Raw genomic sequence first — 21644 nt, 5'->3', positions numbered from 1 at the left:
AACAAAGATGGCACCACAGCACTTGTTTTCTGAGTTAAGATAAAAAGACGAACTGATCACAAAATGTCCATAATGGTTGAAATTTCAACCACTTCTATAAACCTCTGTCCTCTTTGATTTCCCAACCTAAACCTTCCACTCAGATTTTGAATTTCTCCAAGTTTGTGATGATTCCCAAGGTGCTATCCAGCCAATATGCCAGACTCCCCTGGACATCAGGTGTAGACCAGGTGACCTAGTTTACAATGAGTGGTTTCAGAGGTAAGTGGCTTGGTGGCAGGGAAATTGGACTCCGCCCCTTCCTGGGAAGGTGTCCAGTTGTCCTGGAGCAGGATAGGTGGCAGTTCTTTCCAATGGTCAGGGTGGCAGGCAGCCCATTGTTCACTTTGTAGAATCTCCCATACGTGGTTGGATTTTGTTCCAGGCTGCATAAGCCATCAAGATCGGACTCCCTGGCGATTCTTTGAACTTTCTATTATTTAGTAAGAAAATCCTTTCCTGCCTAAGGCATTCAATGTGAATTCTATTCATTGCACCAAAAAGACCTGGATTTATTTCGTAGGGCTGCCACAACAAAGCATCACAAACCAAGTGGCTTACAGCACAGAAATGTGTTCTCTTCCAGTTCTGGAACCAGAGATCTGAGATGAAGCTATGCCAGCAGGGCTGCCCTCCTTCTGAAGTCCACCCAGGGGAGGGTCTGTTGTAGGTCTCTCTCCTAGGTTCTGGTGGTGGTTCCTGAGTCTATGGCAGTATTAGTCCAATCATCACATTGGTTCCTCCTGTGTCCATGTCCCCAGGTCCAAACGTCCCCTTTTAATAAGGACAGCAGTCATACTGGATTAAGGGTCCACCCTACTCCACAATAACCTCACCTCCAGTTCGCTAATTGTACCTTCAATGACCCTGTTTCCAAATAAGGTCACATTCTGAGCAACTAGGGGTTACAATCATGGGGGGGGGGGGAAACAATTCAACCTATGACAAAGAATGATGGACACAGGTATCAAGAAGGCTTGTGAGATGCACCCCAATGTTTGTAGCAGCACTGTTTACAATAGCCAGGACATGGAAACAACCTAAATGTCCGTCAACAGAGGAATGGATAAAGAAGATGTGGTACATATATACAATGGAATATGGCTCAGCCATAAAAAGGAACGAAACAATGCCATTTGCAGCAACATGGACAGACCTGGAGATGATCATACTAAGTGAAGTCAGACAGAGAAAGACAAATACCGTATGATATCACTAATATGTGGAATCTAAAAAAATGATACTGGATTTTCTTGGTGGTGCAGTGGTTAAGAATCCACCTGCCAATGCAGGGGACATGGGTTCGAGCCCTGGTCTGGAAAGATCCCACATGGCACGGAGCAACTAAGCCTGTGCGCCACAACTACTGAGCCCATGCGCCGCAACTACAGAAGCCCACACGCTCTAGGGTTCGCGTGCCGCAACTACTGAGCCCGCGTGCCGCAACTACTGAAGCCCGCGCGCCTAGAGCCCGTACTCCGCAACAAGAGAAGCCACCGCAATGAGAAGCCCGCGCACCGCAATGAAGAGTAGCCCCCGCTCGCCACAACTAGAGAAAGCCCGTGCGCAGCAACGAAGACCCAACACAGCCAAAAAAATAAATAAATAAAATAAAAAATTAAAAAATGACACAAATGAACTTATTTACAAAACAGAAATAGACTCACAGACATAGAGAACAGACTTATGGTTACCAAAGGGGAAGGTGGGGAGGGATAAATTGGAAGCAGGGGATTAACAGATGTACACGAGCATACAGAAAATAAACAAGGACCTACTACATAGCATAGGAAACGATATTCAACATCTTGTAATAACCTATAATGGAAAATAATCGAAATAACTGAATCACTTTGCTGTGCACCTGAAACTAACACAGTATTGCAAATCAACTATCCTTCAACTTAAAAAAGTTAAAAACTTTAAAAAAGTTTTCAATTAATTAATTTTTAAAAACGGCTTGTAAAGACTGTTGTGGAGGTATGAGGGCAGGTCCAGGTACACTCATGTCTTTGAGGAAGATTTCTCCCATCTTTACACAGGTTGATCCATTCGTTTTCAATCCTGTGATGGTCTAGCTGTCCACTCCTGCCATGAGTAATTCAGGCTCGCCTTGGTGGTTTTACAGACATACACCTGACATCACAATACCTACAAAGCGTTCTTCTGGCCTAAGAGCCTGGCAATCAGAGGGTCATTGTGAAGACCTCCAGATGCATGGAAAATATTAAGAATAAGAAAATGATGCGTGCGCCGAATCTCTTACAAATGCCCGTAAATCAACGAACTCATGGAGTTGATTTTCAAGAGGATCCTCCAAAGATGATTTTCCTGGGCTAAATCGTCACATTCAGTGTTCCTGCCTCTTAGTGGCTTGCAGAGTGGGCCATGCAAATTTGGATATTCACAGAGTGGCTGAATATATGCATTCTGTGATGCCCCAGATTCCCGCTGTACGCACTCCTTCAGATGAATCTCCAGCTTTCTAAGCCCGAGCATGCACTGTACGTTCCCAAAATAATACATTATTAAATAAGCTGCCTAGTCGCCCAGCTAATGACCAAGCAGAGCAGCAACACGAGGTCCATTTCAAATATATCACCTACGGCTCCAATGACCATTAGGAGCGCTTCGGTTTTTCAAACTGCCACGTGCATTCGAAAGAGTAACAGAAATTAGCTCCGTGCTGCAGTTTTGGATGACACCTGGCTGTGTCTCCAATGACAGCAATGTTTTCAGAGTAACTCATACGCTTCATTCGTTTCTGTACAGTGACGGGGCATAAAGTCAAAACATGAGGTCTGTTGGAAGCCTCTAAATGAAGCCAAACAAGAGACAGAGAGAGGAGGGAGGGACATGAAGTGATTATGTGGGGAATCTTTTAATTTCTATAGCCAAGAGCTAAAGGCGGCAACGAACGCGTTAAGAAGAAAAGGCACACGCGAGTGTTACAGGATTTCCTGCGCCTGGGCTCATAAAAAGAAGACGGCAGCCCTACAGCAACACTGTGCTTCCCTTACTTCGCTCCGTTTGCCATTTTTACGAAGCTGCCCTCTTCCTGCTCCCTTTAAAATGCTTAATTGTTATGTGCACAGAAATGCCACAGGCGGGGGCATCGAAGAGAGTGCCATGAAAACGGGTCTGCACGATGATTTGGCGTTTCAGTGCTGGCTGATGTAGCAAAAAGGGGGGCAATAGCTTTCGAAACCAAGCTGGTTTCACCGTCTAGGACTTTATCACCGAGCAAAGGCGGGGAAGGATTATGGTGACATGGCGCCGTTCTTGTCCGATATGGGAAGACTGTTTTTGTTGTCCATAGAATGATCTAACTCCGTTTCCAAAGCAGCTGCTTTATCTTCATGAACATCATATGACCTTTTGGAGTCATTTCCCTAATTATATGATAGAGTTTTGTCCCTACTCATGAATTCTTCGGTCACATTATAAATACTGTGGCCATAAACCCTTTGAGTTAAGATTATGGTCAATGATGATTTTTAATATTTGCTGGCAATTCTTTTAGAGTATTGACTTTTCTCCAACCAAGATAGAAACAATATGTCTCTAAACATCTTCATTGAGAGAGAATGTATTAGCACCATATTATGCTCTTCTCACAATTAGGACATACAGGTGGCTATAATCCACAGTAATTATTTGTGTGTAGAATTTTGACAACATCTGGAAAGATGGGATTTTTTAATGCCTTCCCATTTATAAAAATAACACATTGCATAAATAATGTATAAAATAAAGATCAATATATTTTCACCATTGGGTCAAAATAATCTATAAAATAACTATAAAACATATTTCATATTCAAAATAAACATTTTAAAAAATCACTTGGGATGGCTTCCCAGTCTATACAGTTGTTTTTAAAATTTAAAAATGTGATAGGTCACTGGGAACTAACTATTTGTGATGGAGAAACTGTAGGGTGGTCCACAGGACCCCACCTCCTGGTGGTCACACCGTCCCCTTGTGTGTGAGTGAGAACGATGACTTGGTCTAGCCAATGGAATATAACCGACATGGTGAGATCACCTCCCTTGATTAGGTCACCTTCTATGGCAACTGTGATGGGATATGCCTTTTGTGATGATGTTTCTTTACATAAGACTTCACTCTGGACCCTTCTCTCTTTGAAGAAGCAAGGTCCTATATTGTGAATTCTGATAACAACCTAAGTGAGCTTGGACGCCAATCCCTCCCATCTTGGAAGCCAATCCCTCCCAATCCCTCCCATCCCTCCCGTCTTACAACTACAAGGACATGAATTCTGACAGCAGGCTATGTGAGCTTGGATGTGGGCCCATCCCCAGCCAAGCTTTCAGATGAGAATGCCCGAGTCTTACAACTGCAAGGACACGAATTCTGACAACAGCCTATGTGAGCTTGGACGTGGGCCCATCCCCAGCCAAGCTTTCAGATGAGAATGCCCGAGTCTTACAACTACAAGGATATGAACTCTGACAACAGCCTAGGTGAGCTTGGGCATGGGTCCATCCCCAGCCAAGCTTTCAGATGAGAATGCAGTCCTAGAAGCAACCTTCACTGCAGCCTTGCAGAGAACTCAGCTGTGCTGTGTCTGGACTCCTGACCCACAGAAGCTGTGAGCTGACAAACGGGTGTTACTTTTTGTCGCTGGACGTGTGGTAATTTCTTATGCAAATTAAAAACCCATACTTTTGTTCTAAGATGTTCTCAGTGACAATGGACATACTGTGACAATAGGAATCACATGGACATAGTTGACCTTTTGTTCTACGAATTTAATTTCATCACATCATTTAATCTTTTTAGTAAGTAAACTAATGTGTTTACTTATTTCTTGACAACACCATACTATTAGAACTGCTAAAAAAAAAAAATATATATATATATATATATATATCTTTATGGAAGTTTCAGTTTCATCTACTCATTCCTCAGTTTCAAATTTTCCTTGGGTATGACTGCACCTCACTTGTCCTCACAAATTTTAGAACAGCTTGTCAATTTCTACCAAAAAGATGGGTACTTTCTTTGGGATCATATTGAATTCAGCTTAATGAACATCTTGCATTTTTAACAGTATGGAGTTTTCTCATCTACATGTATTCATACTTCATTTATTTTTGTTCTACAAATTTTAAACAATATTTTGATCTTTCTCCCCAGAGATCTTGCACGTACTGGATATAATCTTAGCTGATCAAGAAAATATTTCCAACATTAAATGTTCAGACAAATAAAAACTGTGTAATAATTTTATGCTTCGTGTCAATTTTTAAAATAAATCCTCCAAATTTCCCACTCCCTGTCCCCACCACATATTACCAATCTCCTAATGTTGATGTACATTCTTTCCATCTATATTTTTAAACATTTTACATTTAGGTATCTTACAGGAAATTTATTTGATTTCAAACTGGACACAAAATATATCATCCTCTCCATATATTTGCATGTATTTTTGCTAAGCTTGAGCACGCACATTTTACTCATGTCTTAAGACAGTTTACTTATGTCTTAGAAATTTATTTTACTGAAGTCTAGTTGATTTACAATGTTGTGTTAATTTCTGCTGTAGAGCAAAGTGACTCAGTTATACATATATATACACATTCTTTTTCATATTCTTTTGCATTGTGGTTTATCACAGGATATTGAATAGAGTTCTCTCTGCTCTACAGTAGGACCTTGTTGTTAATTACTTATTATTTTCTTTCTTTTTTCTTTTTCTTTTTGACTCGAACCTATGCCTCTGAGATTTATTCTGTTTGGCAAAGGTAAACCTAGCTTGCTGTTAATGGTGTATATTATTCCATTTTGTGAATAAACTGCAGTTTATTTACCCATTCCTCTCTACATTTAGGTGCATACATTAGATTGCTTCCAACTTTTCACTGTTTCAAAACCAGAATGAAATGATCAACTTTGCTGTGGGAGAGGACTTAAAAGATGAACGTTGTACTTCTGGGTGGATAATGCAGTGTGATGGTCAATAGCGTGATCCTGCTGCTTCCTGGGAGAGCTGTAGGTCCAGGAAGAGCACCATGGGTCCATGAGAGGATCCATACATGTGGACACATATGCACCCACGCCTAGAACCTTCCTCCTGGATAACTGTTATTTTGGTACCACTTCACTGCATTGTCCTCCTGATTTCTAGACTAAATGAATTAGGAGAAATGGTCAAATAGTTTAATTTTAGAGATAGTGTCCACCCTTTTGATTTCATGAAGATTCACTGCATGGCAAATATTTTCATTACTCAAACTTCTAAGTTTCTTCAGGCTATACATTCAACCTCTTTTTTTAAAAAAAGTAATTAATTAACTAGTTTATTTATTTATTTATTTTTTGGCTGCGTTGGGTCTTCGTTGCTGCGCATGGGTTCCCTCTAGTTGCGGTGAGCAGGGGCTACTCTTTGTTGAGGTGCACAGGCTTCTCATTGTGGTGGCTTCTCTTGTTGTGGAGCATGGGCTCTAGGTGCACGGGCTTCAGTAGTTGTGGTACGTGGGCTCAGTAGTTGTGGCTCATGGGCTTAGTTGCTCCGTGGCATGTGGGATCTTCCTGGACCAGGGCTCGAACCTGCGTCCCATGCATTGGCAGGAGGATTCCCAACCAGTGCGCCACCAGGGAAGTCCTATTCAACCTCATTTTGATGGCAATGAATTTGATGGTAATTTTCACATGAAATTCCCCCACCACCATAGTGTGTATTAAGTTATTTTTCTGATGCAAATCATCTTTTGCACAAACAATAATGTCTACCATTTTATGAGTTATAACATTTTTCTTCATTATGCCTTTCTTTTTATAATAGTAAGAGAGGATTAACTACAACATTTGCTATTGTTATCACGCTGTGCACACAGTTTTTGCCATTTTATGTGTTCTAAAATTTTTTCTGCATTTATGCCTTTCTGTTTTATAATTCACTGTTAATAAAAGAGAAAATTAAATATTTCTGCAATGGAAATGGGAAATTAGGAAGGTTTTGTTTTTAGTATGATTTCTATTCTTCCCAGCACATCACCTGGACATTCAACAAAATGAATCGTTTTGGTATTTCAGAGAACATTTTCAAAGAAACCAATTGGGAACCTGCCAAATGGATTAGCTGCCATTCTTTTCAGGCTTGGGCTTTTGCAAAAAAAAAAAAAAAAAATCTTTTTTTCATAAATAAATAGCACAACAGCCTTTTAAATCATTAATCTCCGTGTCAGCTTTCAAGACATACAAGCTGTATGAGCAGTTGCCACGGTGTCATAGGATTTATGCTGTGCACATTGCTCTTGTGTATGTAGCCTCTCATCTTGGTTGACACCACACACCTCAGCATTGCTCATTGCCAAAATCTGCCCACAGCAGCCTCCATACGTGCACTGGCTGCAGGTCACAGGGGAAAACCCTTGTTCCTACTGTAGCATCTCTAAGATGAAGCCAGTCCCCAGGGTCTTGAGCATGAAGAGTGGTTGGATGGAGATGTCTGAGGATTCTGTTTGCTCTGTGTTCCTTTGCTCTCCTGCTTCCTAAGAGTAACTCCTGAGTCCCTGATTTCACACAAGGAGCACGGCTCCCGTTCCTTTGCACAGGTGGTATGTTTTGGTCTCCATTATTCGACAGCACTGGAACTTGTGGCCAACTCTGCTTTCTTTTAGAAACAGACTCCCCAGAATCCCTCTTACTGCAGCTGAGTGAGATACGTTCTGTACGTTATCCATGGGACATTTATTTGGGGGCTGAACTCAGACACCTTAATTTTTTTTACATGACTTTTCTACCAGAGCTCCAAAATTTAGAGCATGCAATTTATTTATCATTTAATGAAGTACCAGAGAAAATGAATTTCTTCTGAGAAAATGATATGTTTTCTTCATCGGACAATAAAAAATACATATTCCTACACAGTTCCATTTTTGCATTAGCTGCAACAGAACTAAAAACATCTATATTCCATAACAAATTATTGCAGTGAAAGATTATTCTGATTATTCTGTTGCTTTTATGCTGATATCATTTTAGTTATCCTCTTTTAAAACTATGGCTAATTGTATAAACCAAATCCCTTTGGATCTCTCTCTATATGTAGAAATATATAACTCGCTCTCTTTCTACCTCCCTCTGTTTCTCTCTCACACTCTCTAAATATATATATATATATATATATATATATATAAAATACATATATATATCATTCTCTATCTCTCTGAGTATATATATTATACACACACACATATATTTTTTTATATAATATAAAAATTTCTCTGTGAGAGAGGCAGACAGATTTCTAATATATATATATATATATACACATATATTTATGGTATAAATCAACACACATGCATATACAAATAAATATACACACGTGTATATTTTCAATGTGTGTGTAGGTAAAAATAGATGTGTGCATGTTACTTGCTAGAGTTTTTGTTAAATTCAGTTTTAAAGGACAATTTATCTCTTTTCCAATTAAGGTTCTGGAAGAGTCAAATAACTTATCAATAATCATTTCACCTTTTTAATACCAACCCACTTACCAGGTGATTATTTTTTCACTTCTGTTTACCCGATTCCTTCACAGTTATCCTCAACCAAACCCTCTGCCATGGTTGTGAATTCCTGGGACATTCCCCTATTTTTAGATAACTACAAGCATTGTCCAATATATGATTTCTCTGTAAAATACACATTACAGGGTGATGATTCTACCTCCTTAAATATTTTTACTTGAAACAAACAAAACAAAAAGCTTAGCCAGAGTTGATGTGATTTACCACTGAAGCTCACAGATGAGAGCCTGACAACATGAGTTGGACCTATTAATATGTTCCTCTTTTTTCCCAATTGAATTCATTGATGATTAAATGGATTAATCAATTGAATGTACTTTCTCACTGGCTGTTGTTTCAGAGACCATTCTTCCATATTTTAGTATAAAGACTTACAAGGTACTAGATTTTTTTTCTGCAAATGAAAAGGAAATTGGGTCTCTTTAAAAACTATAAAGAGAAAAATCTATTTTTAATAAAATTACAGTTGATTGCATTGCTCAACTGTAATACCATCCATAGCACAATTGACAACAGAACAAGTCAATATAGTTCTATGATAGCTATAAACACTTCAAAGAATGTCCTTCATGTGACAAAGATGCAATATTTTAATAGGGATGCTTTTATAACTGGAAGAGATGGAAAGTAATGCATTGGCATCATTTTTTTTTTTTTTTTTTTTTTTTTTGCTGGTAGTGCTTCATGGTAAAATTTTAGGGTTATTTATCTTGGCGGGGTGCTAGGTTATTTCCTTCAAATCAAAGTCTTTATTTATATGTAGTCTTTCATAACCAAGGCTATAACTGATGCTTTGGCTCTTTGATGTAAGTGACTGATACATATCGGGAAGCTGCTGTTGCTACCCAGTGTCATCTGCAAAATAAACTTTGTAGCCTAACCCTTTTCTGATCATTATTCCTCCCCCTCACAAGAGCAGGATCCCTAATACTGGTTTCCTTGCTTATTTCTGGAGAGGTTTTTTTTTTTTTTTTTGACAATGCACCATCGCACCATTTGACAATGCACCATTGCACCATTTGACCAATTTCACCATTTCTATAAGAAACTCTGCACTAGGGACTTCCCTGGTGGTGCAATGGTTAAGAGTCTGCCATGGTCTGGAAAGATCCCACGTGTCCCGGAGCAACTAAGCTGGTGCGCCACAACTACTGAGCCTACGCTCTAGAGCCCACGAGCCACAACTACTGAAGCCCGCGTGCCTAGAGCCCGTGCTCCACAACAGGAGAAACCACCGCAATGAGAAGCCCGCGCACCGCAGCAAAGAGTAGCCCCAGCTGGCCGCAACTAGAGAAAGCCCGCGTGCAGCAACGAAGACCCAACGCAGCCAAAAATAAATAAATGAATAAAGTTAAAAGAAAAAAAAAAAAAAAAGAAACTCTGCACTATAGGTCTAAAATAACAGTATTAGAAACTCCACACCTCAGTTGCTATCTCCCCACGGATTTAAGACACCCAGACTGGAACAGTGTCTTCCACAAAATGAGAGTAGGTAGGTACTTTTTGGGGTTTAGCCTCTGATTATTGGTTTTCTAACTTGCCCCTCATTATTGTAAACCCGACAAGGTTCCAGATAACTCCCCTTGTCTCTCAGGGTAAGTCCATACTGACAAGAGCTTCTCTAGCTATGGGTGACAGGCAGAAGCACATGCCATCTCCTTCTAGAAGACACTTCCAAAGCAGCTTTTCCCTTTCGTCTGCTGGATTTTCCAAGCCCGTACAGCTTGTCCATTCCCTCGCTGAGGTCAGAGAAAGTCCTTATCCCCATTGTACTTGGCTGAAACTATGAGATCCTAATCCTTTATCAGTATGGCAAGCCCCCCCAAGAGTCAACACCTTGTGTTTCTACCAACTGCCCCACTTGGAGGCTGTGGGTTTCCATCCCCCATCTCTATCCATGAACACCAAGATTTCTGTCTCCCCAAACCTGTCAGGCGTTCACGTCACCTGGGGAGTTTGTTACATGTTCAGGTACATGCACATCATTCCTTGATATTTCAGTCCAGAAAGTGTGGAGTGGAGCTAGGGAACTGTATATTGAAAAGCCTCCAGGTGATATCCTAATGGACGTCATCGATAAACTGTCATTCTCCACTCACTCCAGAACTTTGAAAACCAACACGGACCAACCCACACTCAAAAATCACCATATTCTATTATCTCGTTGAACACATTCCTGGAAGTAGCAATCCATTTTTCATAGTTAACAGTATGTCCAAGTTATGGACTATTTCTCATGGTCTCTGACTGTTGCTTAAATCAAAAAGGTTTTGGTATCTTCCACTTTTCAGTAAAGTTTTTATATCTTTACAGGTACATTTGGGATGAAAATGATTCTCATAATGTCACACATGGGTTGAGCATAGAGAACGTTCTGGATGTGCTTCTTAGGAAGCACAAATATAATTTCTGAATATCCACAACATCCCTAGCTCCACTGTAACACATTGATGCCTCATCGCTCCAAACTGTACACTGGATTCCATGCTGCCTTTGGTGTCATTTAGAAGGAGAGGTTATACCTGTGAGTAAAATGAAATGAAATGGCATGACCATAGTTACTTCAGCAATGTTAACAGATTTCCTGCTATTTGGAACAAATGCTAGTGAGTGAAGTGGAAAAAGAGACCATCGACTCTTTTAGGCATAGTTTACAGATGAAAAGGACCACATTCAAGGTCAGAGCCACACGCCCCACCAATGGTGGGGTGAGAGGAGCTGATTTCCTGTTCACGGGGCATCTGGTCCACTAGACGGACATCATACCTGCGTCCAGGTATGATGCAGTAAGATGGGAAACGGCAGTGTCTCATCTTCCCTCTGTCTGATGAGTTTGGGATGCTGGAAACATCACATCCATTTTTTTGAAGAACTTCCACAGCAACACATGTGAGTCATATTTGTCAATATATGGCACAATGGTACAACGAACCACAGACCCTCAAGAAGATAACCAGTATAGCTGCACAGAAAGAACTCTTGCTACATCATAGCACATAGATGGGGCAATACTTGGTATGCAAAGATTCACAGCATTTACCTGAACACTTCCACAGAAATATTTATCCTTGCTCCCTCCAAAGTCAAACACTGAGAAAATTAAAAATTACAGGCAAACAAATACTTTTTGATAGTCACATCTGAAAGCCAATGTGAAGCCAAGGTTATCACTTTTTCCCTCAATAATTAGAAACTGTTGATATTCTTTATAGTAAAGGTGTGGTATCTGCAATTTCACCAGAACGCTAACAATGAATTTTCTGAGACAGAAGGAGTACACGGCCTTTTCCCTATTTATATTTTAAAATTCTGTATGATTGCAAAAGACAGGAGGAAGGTCACTACAGACTGTGAATTTGTTCCAGTAAGCCTCATTAAGGCTGATGGAAGCCTGAGGCACATGTTTCTTTTTAATAATGGGACCAATTAGCTCCTGATATTAAATTCTTCATCATTCCTCTGAAGAATAATTAGCGATGAAACATCATAACATAAACAAGATATTTGTTTCGACCAATATTGAGACTGTTGTATTTTAACATCATGCCCTGTTCTACTTCATGGACATATAGCGTGAATAATGCCAAATTAAAGGATTTTAGTCAAATCACATTTCCACTCTACACAGATTCCAAGAAAACAGTTTCCTTGAATGACATCTAAACGTCTAAATGTCTAAAAATATATCTTTCATAACCATAGCTTAAAACAGCTGTATTCTTTAAGGAACCCAATCATAATTCTGCTAATAATTACCTTGTTGCATTAGCTACCTTGATGGCAAACCCCTCGAGAATCAGAGTGAAAAAAATCTTCTGAATTGCTTTTATTTACCTAAGCATACATTTGCATAATTTATTTCCCTATAGCATTTATATGCATATATAATATATATTATGCATATATGCATATAAATATATATTTTACCCTCATCTACCTTGTGATAGCAATATAACTAGGTTAACTATTTCTAATGGTTACCTGGGATTCCATTAAGACATTGAATTGCACATAAGCATTGTCATGTTTTCCTGGGAAACTACACATTGGGTTTCTTTCTGCTTGCAATTCATATTAGTGTTTAACCATCTCTTTTCCTAAACTCATAATGACATTTCAAAAGAAGTTTGTTTTACCTACGTCTATCTAAAAATTTCTTTTAGTCTTTTAGATAAATTTTCTTGTAGATATAAGATATATAATCTCATATTCTGCTATTTTATATCTCAATAATTCTATGTTGGCAAATAATTATTGCTTTAAACAGCTTGATTCAGTCTGTTCCTGCTGCTATAACAGAAAATCACAGACTGGGTGGCTTATAAACAACAGATATTTATTTTTTACAGTTATGGAGGCTGAAAGTACAAGATCAAAGTGCTGGCAGATTCACTGTCCTGTGAGGGGGTGCCCTTCCTGGTTCATAGCGGGTGCCTTCTCACCGTGTCCTCACCTGCAGAAGAGGGGAGGGAGCTCTCGGGGGCCTCTGTTATAAGGGCACTAATCCCGTTAATAAGAGCGCCACACTCATGACCTGATCACCTCCCAACTGGCCCACCTCCTGGTACCATCACTTTGGGGGTTGGGATTTTAACATGTATTTTGGGGAGACACAAACATTCAGTCCATAACACAGCTGTTTTTAAATATCCACATGAGGGAATGTAAATTGGTACAGCCACTGTGGAGAACAGTATGGAGGTTCCTCAAAAAAGTAAACAGAGTTGCCATATGACCCCTCAATCCCACTCCTGGGCATATATCCAGACAAAACTCTAATTCTAAAAGATACATGCACCCCAGTGTTCACTGCAGCACTATTTACAATAGCCAAGACATGGAAACAACCTAAGTGTCCATCGACAGAGGAATGGATAAAGAAGATGTGGTACATATATACAATGGAATACTACTCAGCCATAAAAAAGAATGAAATAACACCATTTGCAGCCACATGGATGGACCTAGAGATTATCTTACTGAGTGAAGTAGGTCAGACAGAGAAAGACAAATACTGTATGATATCACTTACATGTGGAATCTAAAATGTGACACAAATGAACTTATCTACAAAATAGAAACAGACTCACAGACATACAGAACAGACTTGTGGTTGCCAAAGGGGAGGGAGGTGGGGGAGGAATGCAGTGGGAGTTTGGGATTAGCAGATTCAAACTATTATATATAGAATGGATAAACAACAAGGTCCTACTGTAGAGCACAGGGAACTCTATTCAATATCCTGTGATAAACCACAATGGAAAATAACATGAAAAAGAATGTATATATATATATATACATGTATAACTGAATCACTCTGATTGTAAATCAACTATACTTCAAAAATAAATTTTAAAACAATAAATAAATATACACAATTATCCTTCACTTAATTTTAAAAAGTGTCCACATATTTTAAAAAATGGTGATGAAAAGCTTTGCCAAGCAGTTTTGTAGAATAACTCGGAAGTTTTCTCTCAGATAGCTTCTCATTTCCTAGTTTTATTTCTACCAATCAAAAATAACAATTAAAGTACCTCACATGAAGGGACAGTGTCAGGATTACAAATAACAGAAATATAGTTGTCTGGCTTATTTAGGAACTAACAGGTAGTGATACTAGCTATTAATAAATTACAATGCCCAAGTAAATTAAGCAAAAAACAAACCAAAAAAATGAGCTCTTAAAGGTTAATCTGTAAAGATAAATATTTGTAAAGTCCAAGAACAATGAAATTAAATAGCTAACAGAATCATAATTTTACTTTAGAGAAAAAAAATTCTACACTTTCAAGGGAAACACTTTTCTAGATTCTTTTAACCCAGAAGGACTGTACAATAACTGTGAGACCCTCTGTTCAAGTGGGAACCTTCACCACATTTTTTTAATACGGAAAATATCCCAAATAAGTCACAAGAACAGATTGATCTCTATTCTATCAATGCCTATCTGCACTGAGAACAATACTCTGATTTCAATCAATGAGAACGTTTATAAAGACACTGAACTTGTGCTGAGTTACAAGTATGAATGGACTTACAATGATGAACTGCTTTTTACTGCAAATCGCTTTGAGAAGGGGTAAACGATTTTTGGTTGGTTTATTCTTCACCTGCCATCTTCCCAGGGGGGTTCCGTTCCTTGTACACTGGGATCAGGTGGGCTTGAGAAATCAAAGATTCACCTTTGGTAACCATAAGTCTGTTTTCGATATCTGGAAGTGTGTTTCTGTTTTGTGAATAAGTTCATTTTTAAAAAAATTAGATTCCACATATAAGTAATATCATACCCTGTTTGTCTTTCTCTGTTTGACTTGGTGACCAAAGGGGAAACCTGGGGGGAAGGGATAAATCAGGAGTTTGAGATGAACATACACACACTACTATATACAAGACAGATAACCAACAAGGACCTACTATACAGCACAGGGAACTCTGTTCAATATTATGTAACAACCTAAACGGGAAAAGAATTTGAAAAAGAAGAGATACATGTGTCTGTATAACTGAACCACTTTGCTGTACACCTGAAACTAACACAACATTGTAAATCAACTGTACTCCCATAAAACCAAAATTAAAGAAAAAAAAAGAAATCAAAGATTTACGAAGACTCGATGTGTGGTTGACACTGATGATAGCCAATGTCCGAGGGGGTCTTCTGGGGGCTCCAGAGCAGCTGGTAGCTCAATTAATCCTCTCATGCAGCCATCAAGTGCCTCTCTTCATGGTGCCCTCCTGTGCTCAGCGAACATCCACCTGTGCCCTTCTGGCGAGATCTCTGGACCTTGGCTGGCTTTGCCTCTCTCTGCTGCCTGGTAAGGCCAGCTATTTTCCTCCTCCTGGTATAAACGCTGTGCTGTTGCCAAGGCGACTGAGTGTGATGGGATGCATCACGGCAGCCTCCACTTCACATGGTCAGAACCTACAGAAAACTGGGTTTGCCTCACCCCTCTGGCAAAGCATGTCACGGGTCTTTTCTGTTCTATTCAGTCCGTGTCTCCACAAAGTCTGGCTGACCTTTCCAATCTCCCCTGAATTGACTTTCTTTCTTAGGATTTTCAAACCCTCACAGCTTTCTGTCGTTTGATACACTGGGTTTCCTGTTCGGGCCAACACTGTGCTCTGGACACAGCTCCCACTCAGGGTCAGTCCTTTCTTGAAAATTATTGGTTAAGCCTGCATCTTTATTGTATTTCAGTTTCATTCTGCAATACTGGACTGTTCCCGCTAAGGCAGTGTTAACTCTCGTCATCATAAATTTGGGAGAAAAAGAATGCAATCTTATTTAACAACAACAGAAAAAGACTAAAAACACTATCCCTGTGGTTAAAACATAGGAGTGTAAGATAATTCTATCAGACTACGCTCTTTGGATTAGTATTAATGTTCATTTATTTTATCAAGCTTACTTAAGGCAGCTATTCTTTTAAAGTGTTAATTATTGTCAACCTAAAATGTATCTCTTGTTGTCATCAGAGAAGATTCAGTACAGAACTTTAAAAAGTCATCTTAAAACCAAGAGTAAAGGGCTCATCCTGGTTTCCACGACTGAATCTGCATTAAACTGGCCAACTGTTTCGTGGATCTACACCCCAATTTTTGTATCCAAAACGAGGACTGAGATTAAACAGCAGAGGCCCGGTAGTGAAACAATGCTGTGACCCTAGCTATTGCCATCTACGTGACAAAAAGCAAACGATTTAACTCTTGTTTTTCCACCCACTTCCCATTAAATTGGCCAATTTTTTGACTAATAGGCTGGCTTGAGCATATACTGATCTCAAGTAGATGATATACATGCTAATTAGATGGCAGAAACAGTAAAATTCTAGAGGCATGGACTTACAATGAGTCAGATAACTTCTACTTGACATAATTTTGCAGGGACCCCCTCCCTCACAGTGATATTTTATGGTAATATCTTTCAAGTCATTTGCTCCTGAACCTTGATGACACAAGAGATACCGGACAGGACCGAATAGGTCTATCCAATGGAGACAGACCATCGTTGTTTTACATTGCTCTTGGTTAAGGACTGAAGAATTCCCAGGAAACTTATCTAACAATGATAGAGAAGTATCCCTCAGGAGAAAGCATGGAGTGGGGAGTGTAGTGAATTTAAGGAGAGAAAAGCATGTTTTGAGATATAAAAATATCTGGAGTCTCTCCATATATGTATTTGGACATATACATATTATTATTATAAAAGACCTGTATGTGCCAGGGGAAATTTAAGTTAGAAAGCATTTCTGTCAAGAGTGAGTGTCTGTCCCAAAATAAGCATCTGATTTAGGTCATGTGGTTAGAACTGTAGATGGAAAATTTTGCTGCACAAAGGGGTACGAGAAAACCAATGTTCACGATGCTTGAGTACCCCGAATGTCCTATGTGTGCACACCCGTGTGTGTGTGTGTGTGTGTGTGTGTGTGAGAGAGAGAGAGACAGAGAAAGACAGAGACAGAGAGAATGGAACGGAGAGATTGAGAGAATGGAGGATTCTTCTGAAACCAAAATATACCAAAACACACTTTAACAAACATTGAATATTTTATACCCAGACCATTTATCTAAAATAGAACTTTAAAGATTCAAAACCTATTATTTTTTTAATAAGTCAGGTCTGCTCTCCCGGGTGAGAAAATTGCAGTGGATTTTCCATTCCCACTCTACATGTAAATGTAATCCTTCTATATGTAGAAATGCAATAACCAAGCAAGAGATTTTCACAGACATTGGGTGGTGATGTAGGTTTGCACCCATTTTGTATTTTTTCCTTTCTTTGCTATGGAATGATTTAAATAGTGGCCCCAGGTCAAAGATCCCTGTGAACTGCAAAGAGTTTAAAGCACATGTGAATAAATTAAGGATCAAGTATCAGAGTTAGAACTTAAAGGTAATCTTTTTTTTTTTTTTTTTTTTCAGAACAATGTCACCCCTGATCCTCTAGCTGGGAAATAACTGTTCTACTTAAGAATGAAGGGTATTGGGAATATAGTAGTATTTGGATTATATTAGAAATACGGTTTTACAGTGGGAAGTTCCAAAGATGCACTTGACTCTTATAATTAATACTACTCACTGGATATGCATGCACGTTTGCATGATTAAACAGGGAAAGAGAAATAATAGTTAAATGATGTTCGCAAATGGCAAATTTTAAAAAATGTATACTTTCATGCTGTGCCATTTTAAAATTTTAACAATTTCAATGATGTTGAAATGGCACATTTGCTGTCAACTTTCGAGTTGTGTCTCGAAAGCATATCAAAGTATATGCTTTGTGGCTTAGAAAATTCATTTGGCTTGAATGATGTATTCCTGATTTAAGGGGATGCTGCCAGATCTTCCTCGGCCTTAGAGAGGAATTCCTAAACAATCTGAGACATGGTTATTTCTGGATGCAGAATATTTGGAGTCTATTCTCTGTGCCAGCTGCACACAAATATTTTACTGCAGCCATTAAACATGGTGTCTTATTCATATGCAACTATGATCCAACCCAGACCTTTGCAGGGAAAGCATCTATCACTGTAACGATGAATAAAACTGAAAAACAAACAAAAATCAAACAAACAAAAACAAACTTTATATAAGGCCTTTCAAGGAAATCTCTCCAAGATAAGATTTAATCTACAGTCTCCCCAAAGAATACCCCCAAAGGGGATGTTAGTGCATTGTGGTTACACAACTCTTTATCTGCTCAGTTATACAATGAGGCTAATAAACAATGCCCAGGAACGCCTTAAACACTTACCAGTACTAGAGAAACCCATAAACAGAATGATGCGTGGGTGTTCCTTGATTCTTATGGAGACCGCTTGGTGAAGGATCTCTCATTTTCAAAGACAGACCATGCATCAGTATCTCCCTTCGTGTCTACTTAAGACCCACGTTTTCCTGGAAGGGCTAAGTTTGAACATCAGTTCCAAATGCAGGAAGGAATCCGTCCATATAGAGACCAGACCCAGGCAAGCTGGCTGTTTGCCGCCTCGCTTTGCATCTTTTCCTCCAGAGCTTTTCCAACAAGCTCAGTGTGGATACCAGACCAGCAAGAGGAGGTGGGGCAGGGAGCAGCTTCAGGCATTGGAGAAAGAACCCAGAGCCCAGGATCTGGAGAGTCCCAGCTAATAGAGATGCCAGACCATCGGAGGTAGGAATACAAATCCTAATCATTACACATCACAGCTGTGCGATGGCAAATCCAAAGACCTAGACCACAGACCATCTACACCCTCAGCTCCTGCAGAATCCTACCTTGGGCCCACCTCCTTGAGAGGGACCCCATCCTTGTCCATAAGTGCAGTCGGGCAACTTCATTCACAGAAGCATCAAGTTCTTCCGACATCTCATGTCCAATACCTGTAGTCCATAGTTTCTGGGCAGAGAATAAGAAATCTGTGTACGGCAGGATGTTTAGCATTTACCCTCTAGATGCAAGCAGCATCCACTCCCAGCTGTGACGACCAAAAATATCTCCTGACATTGCTAAATGTATCCTGCGGGGTGATATTGGCTCCAGATGGAAATCACTCTCCAAGCCCTACTCCGGATTCACTGCGGTCTGGTCATCAAGCCCTCAAGATGGAATGCCCCCTGCAGCACCGGGCTCCTGCTCCCATTGCCATGCTCCATAAATCAAGACCCTTGGAGAGTCAAAGTCTACAGGCTTGGAGCCCCTAAAATGCTAGGAAATGTCAGACCCTACCAGGACCCTCTGTTAACGGTACTGGGTTGCCGCTGCCTCATGTGTTCAGCCTTGGAGCCTACAAGGTTTCAGCACAGGGAGAGTGAAAAATTGAGAAATGCAGAGACCTGGATGGAAGACCCCTGATCTGCCACCTACCAGCCAAGACCAAGGACCCCAGGCCACACAGAGAGAAAACAGTGTAGAAACTTGGAAACTGAGCCCGCACGGTGGAAATGCTGGGAGCGGGTTGGTGCTGGGAATGCAGGGTGGGGGACACAGTGCTATGGTGATCATGGGGTGGAGAAATCTGAGTCAGTACATTTTAGACTGATCTCACGCTCTCTGTATATCATTGGAGTCCTTGCTCCTGGCAGGGTATGTTGTGGAGAATTTTGCTTATACCTAGATTATAAATCAGGATACTTAGGGTATTTGCTTTAAAAGATACAGTTATTTGTACTGTTCTAAACACCAGTTCCGTATTTTCCTGATTATAGACTGATCCAACCCAGTGGAAAACTTTTAAGCATCTCTTTAAACACTGGGGGATAAAGAATTCTCTCATAACCTCTCCGCACGTTTGTGAGAGACATTTTCTTGAAGACTCTTGAGAGCGCACACTCTGTTCTTTCAAGCACTCCTGAATGCTTCGCAGGAAATAAATCTCCCCATTCTCATTCTGCGGGAGTAACCCTCCCTTGATTTGGAACCTTGCAGCATCTTGGGAGCCACTGGGGAAATCAGGAACCACATCGGCAGCTACGAAACCAGAAATGCCTGATAAAAACCAGACACGAGATGGGCTTGACTCATGCAAATGAACCTCTAATCATCTTAAAGGACGTCTTCAGGATTTTCAAGATGTTGATAGTAAAATTACCCTCCTCTGACTTATGTTTGCTGTATTGGTTCAGGAATTCTGAAAAAATAATTTATTAGGAAACGTTGCCCCATAAGAATACAGTCAAAGTGTTTATTTTATTTTTGGTGTAAAACATAATTAAGAAGACTGTAATTGTGTGTGTGCATATTTTATATATAAAATAAAATTATTTATATATATCATTTCATATATGGACATACATATGCATACTATATGTATATACTATAATATATAGTATACTATAATTAATACATAGTATGAAATATATAATATATATCAATATATCAATACATAGCACGTATAACAGTGTGTATAATATGTACTGTTTCAATATAAATAGTGTGCTATTATACTGTATACTTTACATAAAGTATACTCTGTATACTATACATGTGTTATATGTATACACATGTATATATGCTGTACAGAATGTTGACAGTATATAGGTAGTAATTATATATGTTTTTATTTATGTAATATTTAGAAGAGACAGTAGTTTTTGTTTGTTTGTTTGTTGTCATGGTACCATGACAGGTATAGACTAAGAGAGAGAGGAACTTGTCTTTCTTTTAGATGCAAGAATGTCTGGCTTTGGAGGTTTCTCATCAGTTTCACAGTGAACTGCTTTTGAGCATCGCAATGCAAGTCCTTGGCAATCACACCAAATTTCTGATTCTGAAAGCCCAAGAACAGCTTGGCACCAAGACAGCTCCTGTAGCATTAATGGAGCTGGGGTAGATATTCCATCAAACTTAGTCATGAAGAAATCAAAGTTATTGGATCCCAAAGCATGAGCAGCACATGATCTGTGAAATATCTACATCGGTACCCGAAGCGCCCAGAGCCCTCAAAACAGGTTTGTGGGAGGAAAGAATAAATTACATGAATGAATGAAAGCAGTGTGGGTGTTTAGGGGACTTGTGTGGATTTCCTATAGGGGCACAGTACGTTTGGATACAAAAGCGAAGTCTAATCATGGGTGGTTTTCAAAACTCACATGCATGAGTTTAGCAATGAGAGAGTTTGATGTAAAGATGGAAAGTGTGGAAGCAATGTGATAGGAAAGGTTTTCCTTGCTTTGAGGATGGATTACAAAGGGAGTGGATGAATCCACCCAGATGATAGGAGGAAGGAGGGGGAAATCGGAAAGGTCTGTGAAGAAAGAGTCAAAGAGAAGTGGGGAGACTTCTTTAAAAGCTTTAAAGGCACAGAGAAACGAAAGGACCAAGAGAAAATCTCCTTGGGTGAGGACCAAGGAGATATTGGTGTGAGTCAGGCTCATTGAGCTGACTATGGATGGACATGGCTTTGTGGTTCTTTGTAGAAGTCAAGATGGGACCTGGGATGGAAAATCCACTGGTTATGTTTCTGGCCCCAGCTTGATGGCCTTGGGTGAGCTCACTGGCTTTGCATGTGTGTGTGTGTGACTGTGTATCTTAGTGTATGTGTGTGCCTTTGTGTGAGTGTA

This window comes from Eubalaena glacialis, chromosome Y (genome assembly GCF_028564815.1).
Source record: "Eubalaena glacialis isolate mEubGla1 chromosome Y, mEubGla1.1.hap2.+ XY, whole genome shotgun sequence".
NCBI lineage: Eukaryota > Metazoa > Chordata > Mammalia > Artiodactyla > Balaenidae > Eubalaena > Eubalaena glacialis.
Note: the sequence above shows the minus strand (reverse complement) of the source record.